This window comes from Tenebrio molitor, chromosome 8 (assembly GCF_963966145.1).
Source record: "Tenebrio molitor chromosome 8, icTenMoli1.1, whole genome shotgun sequence".
In the NCBI taxonomy this organism is placed as follows: domain Eukaryota; kingdom Metazoa; phylum Arthropoda; class Insecta; order Coleoptera; family Tenebrionidae; genus Tenebrio; species Tenebrio molitor.
In genome coordinates, this window is record NC_091053.1 from 9,364,303 (window position 1) to 9,376,887 (window position 12,585).

The window sequence follows — 12,585 nt, forward strand, 5'->3', positions numbered from 1 at the left end:
AAACCGTAACATTCCGTGTAAAGCATATCCACATTGGAGCGCTTTTGCCCTTACGCGTAAGACAAGTTGCCTAGCTTACGTTGCCAACAGGCAAGGATACTACACATTATCGTATAAGGATGGCCCAATCTTGCCTTTCTGTCCGCTTGTTTGCTCCCACCACTATGACGTCAGCCGTCGACCCGATTGGAAAGCGTCTCAACAATTCTGAACAATTTTCATATACAGGATGTAACAGAAATAAGTACATTAATTTTAACCAGTAACAGAACTCGATGAACAATTTCTCTATGTATCATTTGTTCCAAATCGGCAATTTTGTTTAGCATAACTTTAACTCATTAACGAGAACGTTTACGAAAAAAAAAATATTTAGAAAAGTTGTTACTCTTGATGAGTTTTATTACCAGTTGAAATTAATGTACTTATTTCTGTTACACGCTGTATAATATACCAAGGGACAAATATATTGCCGGAAATTTTTTCGAGCAGTCCTGATACACGAGTGTTTGTAGCAAGAAAATTACACGAGGGCGCCAGCCCGAGGGTAATTTTGAGCGACAAACACGAGTGTTAGACTGCAAGAAAAAATTTCTGGCGATATACAGGGTGACTGACGAAAAACCTTTGATGCTGTATCTTGCTTATTTTTTATCCGATTTGAATAAATGACACATCAAATGAAATAATTTTGAAAACACTTCAATACCAACTTAATAAAAAAAAAATTCTTGCGTCCAGTTTTTGACAGATGAACATCAGCTTCTTTTTTTCAAATAGCACTGTATATTTTTTTCTATTCAGTATTGTAGAGATTTGTCTTCGTGTGTGTGTGTGTGTGTGTGTGTGTGTGTGTGTGTGTGTGTGTGTGTGTGTGTGTGTGTGTGTGTGTGTGCGCAAATATCTGCAGTTGTCGCCTGAAGACAAATCTTTCAATAGGTTTAAAGATTCTTGTGCGATCGGTCACTAAACCATACAAAAATGAGTGACAAATCGACTGAATTTATTGGGGAATTCATAAATATCTACAGACAGTCTCCTGCTTTGTGGAAAATTAAATCGAAAATTTATGCAAACAAAAAGTTAAAAGGAGAAGGATATTCGAAATTATTACAATTTTACCAAACTTTTGACAACAGTGCAACAATAGACTGCAAAAAGAAAAATTAATAATTTGCGATGTGCAGATATTCTTAATTCTTTTACTAGAGACATATGTGACAATGTCTTCCGTTTAAGCAGCCAATCTTTTACCCAGTACCGTTTCCTTGCTTTTTTCTTTCGAAATGTTGAAAGTAAAATTACACATACGAGTATAGCAACATTTTTTCGATTTGAAGAGATACTTTCTGGCACTTTGTTTTTTCTGAAACAACGTATAGTTTCAACTGAAAACTGAACGTGTACGTCGAAATTACAGACGGCCTGCAGGTTAACATTTGTCAGTCTCTTAACTAAAGGCACGACTGCAGATTTCAAGTAAAGAAATGTATGGCCTGCAACAGTCTAGACTGCCAGTCCAGACTGTCAGTCCTCTGTCTGCAGATAAACTGTTAAGTGAAGGAGCACATTACAGGCGGCCTGCAGGTTAACATTTGTCAGTCCTTAACTGAAGGCACGACTGCAGATTTCAAGTAACTAAATGTATGACCTGCAACAGTCAGAACTGAAAGTCCAGACTGTCAGTCCTCTGCCTGCAGATAAACTGTTAAGTGAATGGGCACACTTAGGACTGAGTAACTTTAAAAATAGTGAAGCAACAGCCAATTTTTGCAGAATTATTAATGACATTTTTGATATTTTAAATACTCGAAAGTCATGGTCCGTTGCGAAAGCCTTTTAAGAAAAAAAATGAAGTTAAAATTAAACGATATTTTGAAGAGGTTGAAAGTTATATTAAGTCTCTAAGAGATCCTAGTGGTAATAACATATTATTTATAAGGAGAAGCACAGGTTTTGTTGGCCTAATAATCTGCATGAGAAGTTTAGGAAACCTTTTCGACGACGTAGTTACAAAAAATAATTATATGGAATATATTTTGTCTTACAAACTCAGCCAAGACCATATTGAGATGTTTTTTTCTGCAATAAGATCTCGCGGTGGTTTTACAAATAATCCCACAGCTATGCAATTTCGAGGGGCATACAAGAGGCTACTCCTTCATGCAGAAATTGCTACATCGGTAGCAGCCAATTGAGCGCCTCAAGAACATATAGGATTATTGTCAGTACCCAGTACTGTGAAGCCAAAAATAGACAGTCTAATATTGAGAGAATCTGGAGAATTTCAAAACAAACTAGAAGATTTTCAAATGATATATCCCAATGCAGAATTTATTGATGACGTGGTAGAATATATTGCTGGATTTGTGTCGCGAAAAGTGATCAAAATGATTCATTGCGCTACATGTACTGATTATCTTTTTGAAAATTCTTCATATTCTCGGTTGCTAAATAGAAAAAACCGTGGTGGATTAATCAAAGCAGCTGTTGATGTGGTAACTATTTGTTAATGTACTGAGAGAGTATTTAGGTCTATCTCTTATAATATTGCTGCTCCAAATATTAATAAATTGTTAATGTTAGCTGGTACACAATTAAATTACAATGATCTTTTTAAAACCTTATGTAATCACATTTTGGATCAGGATCCTTTAAATAATCATGTCATTCAGTTAATCAAGATTATTTTAGAAGTGTTTTTTAATATCAGAATTCACCATATAAACAAGAAACGGAATGAATACCAAACGCGCGTAAGGCAAATGTATTCTAAATTAATTTTATTTAAAAATCAGTAGAATTACCTCGTTACTCCAAATTTCGTAAATTTAAAACGGCAATTTTATTGTAAATAAATTATTATTCTACTTTTAAAAAAGTTTTAAAATTTTATAAGTAGGTATATTTTAGGGGTAGCAATTGCTTAGTCTTCTTAAACGACAGGAATATATAAATTTTAATACCCGTTATCGATTGTTATGAAATCATAGTTTTGATTTTTTGCTAAATAAAAGTTTAACTTTTACAATAATGGTTGTTTTGTATCAATCTAATGTACAAATTTGTTATAAAAAATCCCTTTTTGAATTTTAAATAGATATTTCAAGCCCGCATCAATGCAAACTCGTAGTTTTTTGCCCTTACGGACACAGCGGGTTGCCTAACTTACGATGCCAACAACGGTTCCGTATCGCGTATATTAGCACGCTCGTTCCATAGGTTATTATTTCTATGGCCGCGCCGGGTACATAACCTAACTTTAATCCGAAGCAAATAAGCGATCGTCTGCGCCTCCGCGGTACTGCAATATGAAATCTTAGCGCCAACGCCAACGGCCAACCCCAATTCTCGTAGAATCGTAGGGGAAAAGAACCGTTCTCAAGTTTTTTTTGAAATTGCCATTTTAGGTATGACAGTTCATTCAAAACAATTATTGTGATAAACACATTTCCACCTGAATATTAATTAAGTTACGCCATACGTTTTTAATGCTTTTGTTTTTCAGAACCTACTTGACCAAAAATTTTTTTAAACATACGGTATATAAGAATAATGCAACTGGTGAAACACAAGACTTGTTACTTCAGCATCCAAAATTGACATCAGACGCAATTCCTACGATTTTTAACAAGCTACCCTCTTATCTGTTAACAGTACTTCCTACAAAAAGAATATCGCCAGAAACTAGAAGAAAAGAAACTCAAAAAAGGCATGCTGAAGATATAGAGCAGTTCCTGAAGAATGACATCATACATAATTATGACGACTTTTTAAAGATTTTCCCCAACACATTTAAAAAAATCTTTCAACATGGAATTTCAAAATCTGTGGTGGTTTAGTGTGGTTGTATAGGTTGAACATTGATGCTGAAGCTGTGAACAGTGAAAGTTTTGTGTTGCAAGTTGTGTCAAGTGTTTCAGTTTCTGACAAATTAATCGTGCGAGTGTATCATAAAGGCTCTGAAATTTCACCAAACGATCTTAAGTGGCTTCTCCCAAGTGATTTGCAGTTAACAAGATGATCACAATTAGAGAACTTAGGTACTTATTCGATATTAGGATTTTAAAAATTCAACCACTACAACAGGATCAGCTGAATTTCTTCTTAATAGAGCTGAGTTTTATGTCAGTAGCAGTATGAGGGTTATTCAGGATAATGATTCGTTTTTGTATAAAAATGTGTTAGAAATTGTTCTGAACCAAATTAGATTAATACTATCAAAAAAGAGGACTTATAACCCGGCTACAATTTTTTTTTTTCATTTTTAATTTATTCTCAATCAGCAGCCATTTATAATTTTATTAGGGAATATCTTATTTTGCCCCACAAAAGGTACCTCCAGAGTATTTCTTCTACTTTACATGTAAGTTCTCATAATGAAATTAATACAAGTAACTAACTATCTTACTCGTCAAGCTAAACAGTCAAGTGACAGAGAATTGTATGTACGAGGGCAATTTTTTATGTAATCTACCTAGCAATGAATATGAAAAGTTAAAATAAAAATTGTCATTCTGTTAAATAGCTGTGACATTTTGAACCTGAATAGAAAAGTTTCAGCAAAATGTTATGTCTGAAGACTTCTGTGCATTTTTTTATAAACTAAAATGAGTGAAATTCAACTCAAGTATCGAACTGGAATAAAATTTCTTACAAAAGAGGCTACTGGGCCAAAAGTGATTCATCAAAGGATGATTATCGTGTTTGGGAATGAAGGCCCATCTTTATTTCAAATAAGATTTTGGTCTGAGCAGTTTCGCCGGGGTCGGGACTCTACACAGGATGATCCAAAATCAGGTCGACCAGTTGAGGCAAGAACTGGACATGATTTTTAAAAATTGAAGATTTGGTGCTGTCAGATCGGCGGAGGAAGTTGACTTTTATTGCCAGGGGAAATGGAGTATCTGAAAATATTGTTTGGAAAGTTTTGCACGATGATTCGGCATGAACAAAGTGTTTGGACTTTGAATTCTAAGCTTCCTTACGCCAGACCAGAACTTGTCAGGAAAGAAATTTTCCATGAAAATTGAAAAAGCTTTACAAGCCCCTATTATTTTTTTTTTCCGCAAATTGGTACCGGGGTGTATCACTGGAACCCTCATATGAAACGGCCTTCATAGTGGCGTCAAAAGAATCTGCTTCTTTCTGAAAATTGCAAGGTCCATAAGGCACGCAATATTCAGGCTGTAATTCAGGAATGTGGATTAACTGAACTGCGTCATCCATCGTACAGCCCCGACTTACCACCCTGCAACTTCTTTTTGTTCAAAAAACTTAAAAAAAAACTAGGGGCCCAAAATTTACCACTGATAAATGAGCTAAAGATAGCTGTTCATACTTATTTTGCAGAGCGCCGTAAAGAATTTTTTCTTGAAAGAATGCGGAAACTCGAGAAACGTTGTATTAAGTGTATAAGCGTTAAAGGTAGTTAGGTAGAAAAATAAATTTATTTGGTTCTCCTATGTGTTTTCTTTCATGGCTAGGTAGATTACATAAAATATTGCCCTCGTATCATTACTAAACGATGAGATTTATGTAAACCAAACTTTGACTTTCAAAGCCCAAAACATTATTGGCTCTGCTGAAAATAGACCAACACAAATTGCTAAAACAGCCTTAAGTTTTATGATCACGTCTGCCTTTGGATCTTATAAAGAAATTGAAAGATTGGTACCTGTAAATGGGTTAACTGGTGAATAGTTAAAAAATGTTACAATTGAAGTAATTCAGTATGTACAAAGCTTTAATTTCAAAGTGATAGTTGCTAATTCTGACAACAATAGAGTTAACCAATCGATGTTCAAATTATTTTGCGAAACAAAATATTTTACTTCGAATGCAAGTTTTACGAATTCACCTTTGGATTTACCGTATGACTTTGTGCATATTTTCAAAAATGTAAGAAATAATTGTCTCAACATCAAAAATTATAAATGTATTTTTTTATACCCGGATTTTGAAGCATTTTAACTTCATGATAATTGATAAGTCATTATATCCTAATAACATAGAAAGACAGAATGTTAGACTAGTTGATAATGTTTCCCATTATTCAACTATTGCTGCATTAAAAGAAAACTGCGAATGAATGGTCGGGACCAATTTTTAATGTTGATGATCCAAAAGTTTAATATTTATCAAAATTTGTTTTTTGGGTTAAAAAGTGGGCACTATTATGTGATGAAAAGATTTGCATTGGTTTAACTAAGGATACTTTTTCTGCTATTGAACGAAGCACGGAAGTTTTAATTTGCCTTGTCACTTATTCTCTTGAAAATTTTCTAATAACATACGTCTTGGCAGGAAAATTCCAAACTGATAATTTAGAGGGTAGGTTTGGACGATATTGGATTCTTTCAGGAAAAAAAATTAGAATAAGACAAATACTTAAAGTTGTAAAAGAAAATAAATGTTCTTTGAAAGAAATAGCCCAGGACGCAGAATGTGATAATAATAATAATAATTGTGATATCACCGAATTTTACTCTGTCTTAGGTACTAATTATTTAGAGACTTGTATAGTTGATGAAGCAACTACTTTGTATGTTTGTGATTATGCTAGCAATTCGGTATATAAAAAATATTTTGATAGTTTACAAAGAGGTGGATTAAGTTTACCAACTGAATTTGTAATAACAATCTTTTTTCATATGAATGCCATATTTTTTACGATAAATAATGATGCCGTTTTAAATTCATTATTTCTAATGAAAACAAAACAAAAATTTTTTTATGTCATCTAACTAATGTTAGTTTGGAAAATAATAACTTTTTTGGTCTTTTCAATATCGATTGCGTTTGTGGAAAATCAACAAAATCCTTGGCAGAATTATTTTACCCTATTTTTAGTGTTAGGAACGAGATCCTATGTTTTGAAAAAGGACACGTTCTAGAACTCTAGACGTACTGAGTCACCGCCGCCTGTCAACATTCACCACTTTCTGGCTGACTGTTGCCTGGAGCACACGGCTGTGCCATTTTCATATTCAGTAAATTAGATATGTAATTGTCCTGTTGGATTTTTGAATGTGTTGTGAGTTATTTGTTCTTTATGTAAAATAAATCTTACATCAGAAGTGGGATAAAAGACCCGAAAAGTAGTGTAGTGAAAAGAGTAGTTAGTTAGTTAGTCTCAGTGAATAAGTGCGAAAAAAAAAAACAATGCCCCGTTCACGAGCCTCGAGGAGATCACGCTCCGGATCTGGATCCCAGGAGTTGGAACTTCGGGGTAGCAGGTCCAGGGCCAGGTCTCATGAGCGTCGACCCAAGCGTCGTCGGTCGGGGAAGGAGAAACGGCGTCATCGTCACTGGAGCCCGAGGTCAACAACCGAGGGCCGTTCTGGGAAATCGCGGAGGCGACACCTGAGCGAGAGCCGCACCAGCTGCCAGCGCACGGAGGAGACGGTCTCCCGCGTGAGCGAAGTTATCCTCAAGGGCATGTCCGAGGTGGTAAGACAGGTTAAACCACGGACTGAGGTAAGCGTCGGAACCATCTCTAGCGGCATTCTTAATGAATTCAATCCATTGACGGGTAACGTCAACGACTGACTTCATGCGGCCGACGAATACGCGCAGATCTACCTACGGGTGGGACGACAAGGTGGAAATTACATGCCAGAGTACCGAATTGGTTTTTATAATCGTTCCGGACGGCATGTTGGATTTCGATGTTCTTATCGGTTGCAACTTATTCCACGACTCTGAATTGTTTACTGTAACCGATCACTCTGGAACGCATGTTTTACGTGAGCAGGTCCCAGCCGTACGACGCGCCTTCGAAGGTCGGACGTCTCAGATTCAAGTTTACGACGTGCCTTCTGTGTATGCCGATGATGTCATAGCCCTATTGAACGCGTATTCCGAACTCATAACTTCAGGGTATAATGTTCCAGCTATAAAAACGGCTAATTTAACAATAAGATTAATTGATAACCACATAGTCAATCGACCGGCGCCTCGTCTTGCTTTGACGGAACGAATTGCTGTTAGGGAAATAGTCACAAGTTTGCTGGAACATGAGATCATTCGCGAAAGCGAGTCCCCCCACGCTAGTCCGATCCTGCTGGTGAAAAAAAAAGATGGGAATTACAGGATGTGTGTAGATTACCGCGAATGAAATTCCCATACAATCAAAGACCGCTATCCATTGCCACTAATCGATGACCAACTGGACAGGTTGGGAAAAGGAAAATTCTTCACGTCCCTTGATTTAGCTTCTGGTTTTCATCAGATCCCCATTAGTGACGAATCGATCGAGAAAACAAGGTCTCATTACTCCTGACGGGCACTATGACTACTTGCGGATGCCATTCGGGCTCGCAAATGCCCCCGCGGTGTTCCAGAGGGCTTTGTTGAATGCGTTAGGTGCCTTAAAGGATTCCATAGCAGTAGTGTATCTCGATGATATTTTGATTCCGTCTGCAACGGTAGGAGAGGGTTTAGAGTTCCTCCAACTAATATTGGAGGCCCTGAAAGTAGCGGGGTTTTCGCTAAATATTTCGAAATGTAAATTCCTACAGTCGTCAGTCAAATATCTTGGCCGCGAAATTTCATCAGATAGGATTCGCCCTGATGCGGATAAGGTTCGTGCGTTGGTGAGCTCCCCAACCCCTACGAACCCCAAACAGGTGCGCCAATTTATGGGGTTGGCTGGTTATTTCCGAAAATTTGTGCCCAACTTCGCATCAGCGACGTCTTGTATTACTAAGCTCACAAAGCTTGATGAACCTTTTCGTTGGGGTGCTGAACAAGATAAGGCGCGAGAATATGTGGTAACTCATCTAACAAGTAGACCCTTACTCGCTATCTACGATGCTACGCTCCCCACAGAGCTCCATACTGACGCGAGCGCGGTTGGTTACGGTGGTATTCTAATACAAAAATGTGACGGACAGACTCGAGTAATTGCTTACTTTAGCAAGCGTACTACGCAAACAGAAGCCAAATATCACTCGTATGAATTGGAAACGTTGGCCATTGTTAATTCATTAAAATTTTTTCGTGTATATCATCTTTTGGGGATCGAATTTGTAATCGTTACAGACTGCAACGCGGTCAAATCCACTGCTAACAAAAAGACCCTCCTACCACGAGTAGCCCGGTGGTGGTCCTACATGCAGGATTTTAACTTTACCCTTGAATACCGTAAGGGCAGTTCATTGTCACACGTCGATTTTCTTAGTCGTAACCCTGTTTCCGTTCGTCGTGTGGCACATAACGATTGGTTGCGCGCTGCGCAAAGAGGCAATGAAGAAGTTCAGAGATTATTGTCCTCCCTTAGAGACGGAAAACTAGACCCCAAGCAATATGTTGAAAAGACGGTATGCTACTCCATCAAGAGTTGAATTCCGATGGTGCGAATACTCTGCGTTGGTTCGTGCCTCGTCAAAGTAGACTAGGGTTGTTGCGCATTTTTCATGACGAACAATGCCACATTGGCACCGAAAAAACATTAGAATCGATCCGACAACATTTCTGGTTTCCACGGATGAGAAATTTTGTTAAAAATTATGTAAAACATTGTCTCCCGTGTGCTGTGAAGAAGACTCGCACTGGTCCATTGCAGGGGTACATCGCGCCTCTGCCTAAGCCCGATGAACCCTTGCATACTGTTCACGCTGACTGTTTAGGACCTCTCACCCCGACAGTAGATGGTCATAAACACGTCTTGGTTTTCATTGATGCTTTTACCAAATTTTGTCTATTACTACCAAAAGAAACGAGAGAACACATACAAAATTTCTTTTCATTATTCGGGGCACCGAAACGGATTATAACCGATGCTGGGCGCAATTTTCAGAATTTAGATCTAGCTAAATTTCTTGACCAATGGGGTGTTAAATATCATTTTGTTACTCCCGACGTACACCGCGGTAATGGACAGGTGGAAAGGTATATGCGGACAATAATGAACTTAATTCGGATAGAAGTTTCTGTGCAGTCAGAATGGTCGAGCCACCTATGGAAAATTCAATTAGTACTGAACACCACCATTCAAAAAACAATCGGAATGACACCACTGCAGGCATTGTTGGGTATTAGGGCCTCAACTCCTTTAGTCCAGTCGATGGTACAAAATCTGACCGATGATGTTCGCCCGATACGCAACATAAATGCAGATCGCGAGCTGGTGAGGAAAGTAAACTCCCCTAACCTGGGTGCCGTAAATACCAGACGACGTAACACTGGTCGATACAATGTTGGAGATGTTGTCCTCATGCACCGTGATTCGACTATGCACAAATCTAAACAGGAATACGAGTTTATGGGGCCGTATGAGATTATAAGTGTGACCCCCGAAGGCCGATTCGAGATTCGCCGTTTGGACCGGAATGCTATCACCAAGGCGGCAAAGGAGCAACTGCGTCCGTGGCCCAAAGATTGGAGTGTGGCTCTTGATATGGACGACCTGCTTGAGTTTTTGGAAGCAGAGTTGGAAAATGAACAATCAAAAATGTCTTTAACATCTGCGAGCTTTAGTCTTCAGATGGGTTGATCAAAAATGTCTTTAACATCTGCGAGCTTTAGTCTTCAGATGGGTTGATCAAAAATGTCTTTAACATCTGCGAGCTTTAGTCTTCAGATGGGTTGATCAAAATGTCTTTAACATCTGCGAGCTTTAGTCTTCAGATGGGCTGATCAAAAATGTCTTTAACATCTGCGAGCTTTAGTCTTCAGATGGGCTGATCAAAAATGTCTTTAACATCTGCGAGCTTTAGTCTTCAGATGGGTTGATCAAGAATGTCTTTAACATCTGCAAGCTTTAGTCTTCAGATGGAACTCAATAAAAGGAGTTCGACGTCTGTGAGCTTGATCAGACGAATGTTTTGTTTTAGAGACGTCTTAGGACGGAGAGTTTGTTAACTTGTGTGCTTTCATGTTGCAGAATCGTTGTTCAGTAGTCGTTTCCCCAGTCGCCTCCTCAACTTCGAGAACGAAGTCCTGTCAGGATGGCCGTGTTAGGAACGAGATCCTATGTTTTGAAAAAGGACACGTTCTAGAACTCTAGACGTACCGAGTCACCGCCGCCTGTCAACATTCACCACTTTCTGGCTGACTGTTGCCTGGAGCACACGGCTGTGCCATTTTCATATTCAGTAAATTAGATATGTAATTGTCCTGTTGGATTTTTGAATGTGTTGTGAGTTATTTGTTCTTTATGTAAAATAAATCTTACATTAGTAATATTTACTTAACAATTATACCATAATTAGAAATGATTTTTCACGGTCGAAAGAAGTGCAAAGTAAAGGTAAAAAGCGTAAAATTAAAACCTATAAGTAGTGTGTAAAAATGTAAATTAAGCGTTTTCTGTTTAGTCTATGATCAATAAATAATTAAATTAAAAGTATGTTTTATTAATGTGTTCAATTCTTAATATTCATATTTCGCTCTTTAGTCTAAACTTAGACAAAGTCTCGATAGGACTACTTTCAAGCGTCGATGCGACGTTGCCAAACGTAACAGCACGGCTTGTTAAATAGAGACGGCTTTGCCTAAACCTATTGGAAGTGAAGAAGCTAAAATTCCAATTTCTTGTTCCCGAAGTATACCTATTATCTCAAAATCGTCACCAGAAAGAGCGAGAGATTAAGAAGAAGAATAGAAAAATTGGGTACGAGACAAAGATGAATCGCAGCCAGCCGCCCCGTGGCAGTGGCTGGCACAGTTTGCACGAAATGAAGTTACTTTAAATGAAATGAGCGACCCAAAAATGTCAGGGAAGGTGGGCGCCTCGCGTCGGTACGAGACGTCGTCGTCAATACCTTTTTTGTTTTTTTAATGCTAACTCCGGGTGGTCCAGTAGCGCTGTTACAGTCCCGCAAACGGCCCGGCCAAAATGGAATAGTAATGCTACACAGTAATCTTAAGTGCAATATATATTGTCTTCAGTGTAGAGTACAACAATTAATCACGGACCACGCAATATGGATAAAACAAGGCGCCGTTATTGTAGTGCTACACAGTGTAAAAACAATACTCGTAATTGTAATTACAGTTTCTTCCGCTTCCCAAGGGAACCAGATAGGTAAGTACCTACCTAATATATAATTACTAGTAAAATATAACAAAAAAAAAATTGCTCCTACTTTACAGGATCGCTAAAAAGTATGGAAACGTTTCAATATGTTCAAAACGATTTATCAGAACTCTTTGAAATTTGGAATATAGTTATACCTACTGAAATTCTATCATGTAAGATTGAAAAATATTAGGGTGTCCAGAAAGTTCTGAGCGTTTTTTAGAAAAATAGATAAAAATAAATATCTATTACTTAAAAAATTAAACTAAATATTCGCCGTTATTGTCAATGACTTCCAACCATCTTTATCCCAAAAACTCAAATCCAGAACGATAGAAGATGGGTTCTTTCGCCCCGAACGACTCTTATCTTTAAGACCTTCGTCCCCATTCAGAAATTTCGCAAATCATCACCGACAAGTATACTGTTTTACCGTCCCCTCACCTTCAATTCTGCATATATTTCTTCTCGCTGCTGCCGCTGAATGTCTACATTTAAATTCATATAACAAATTACGATTTCGTTCTTTTTCCATGTAAACAATCAACTTGAAAATTATT

General features: G+C 37.8%; 1 long non-coding RNA gene across 1 annotated transcript; it reads left to right on the forward strand.

The window, feature by feature from the left end:
- Window positions 1–9,597: 9,597 nt before the first annotated feature.
- Window positions 9,598–11,187, forward strand: LOC138137214 (uncharacterized). Its single transcript, XR_011161622.1, has 2 exons — window positions 9,598–10,132; window positions 10,177–11,187. It is a non-coding gene; the product is annotated as an uncharacterized lncRNA (long non-coding RNA).
- Window positions 11,188–12,585: the final 1,398 nt, after the last annotated feature.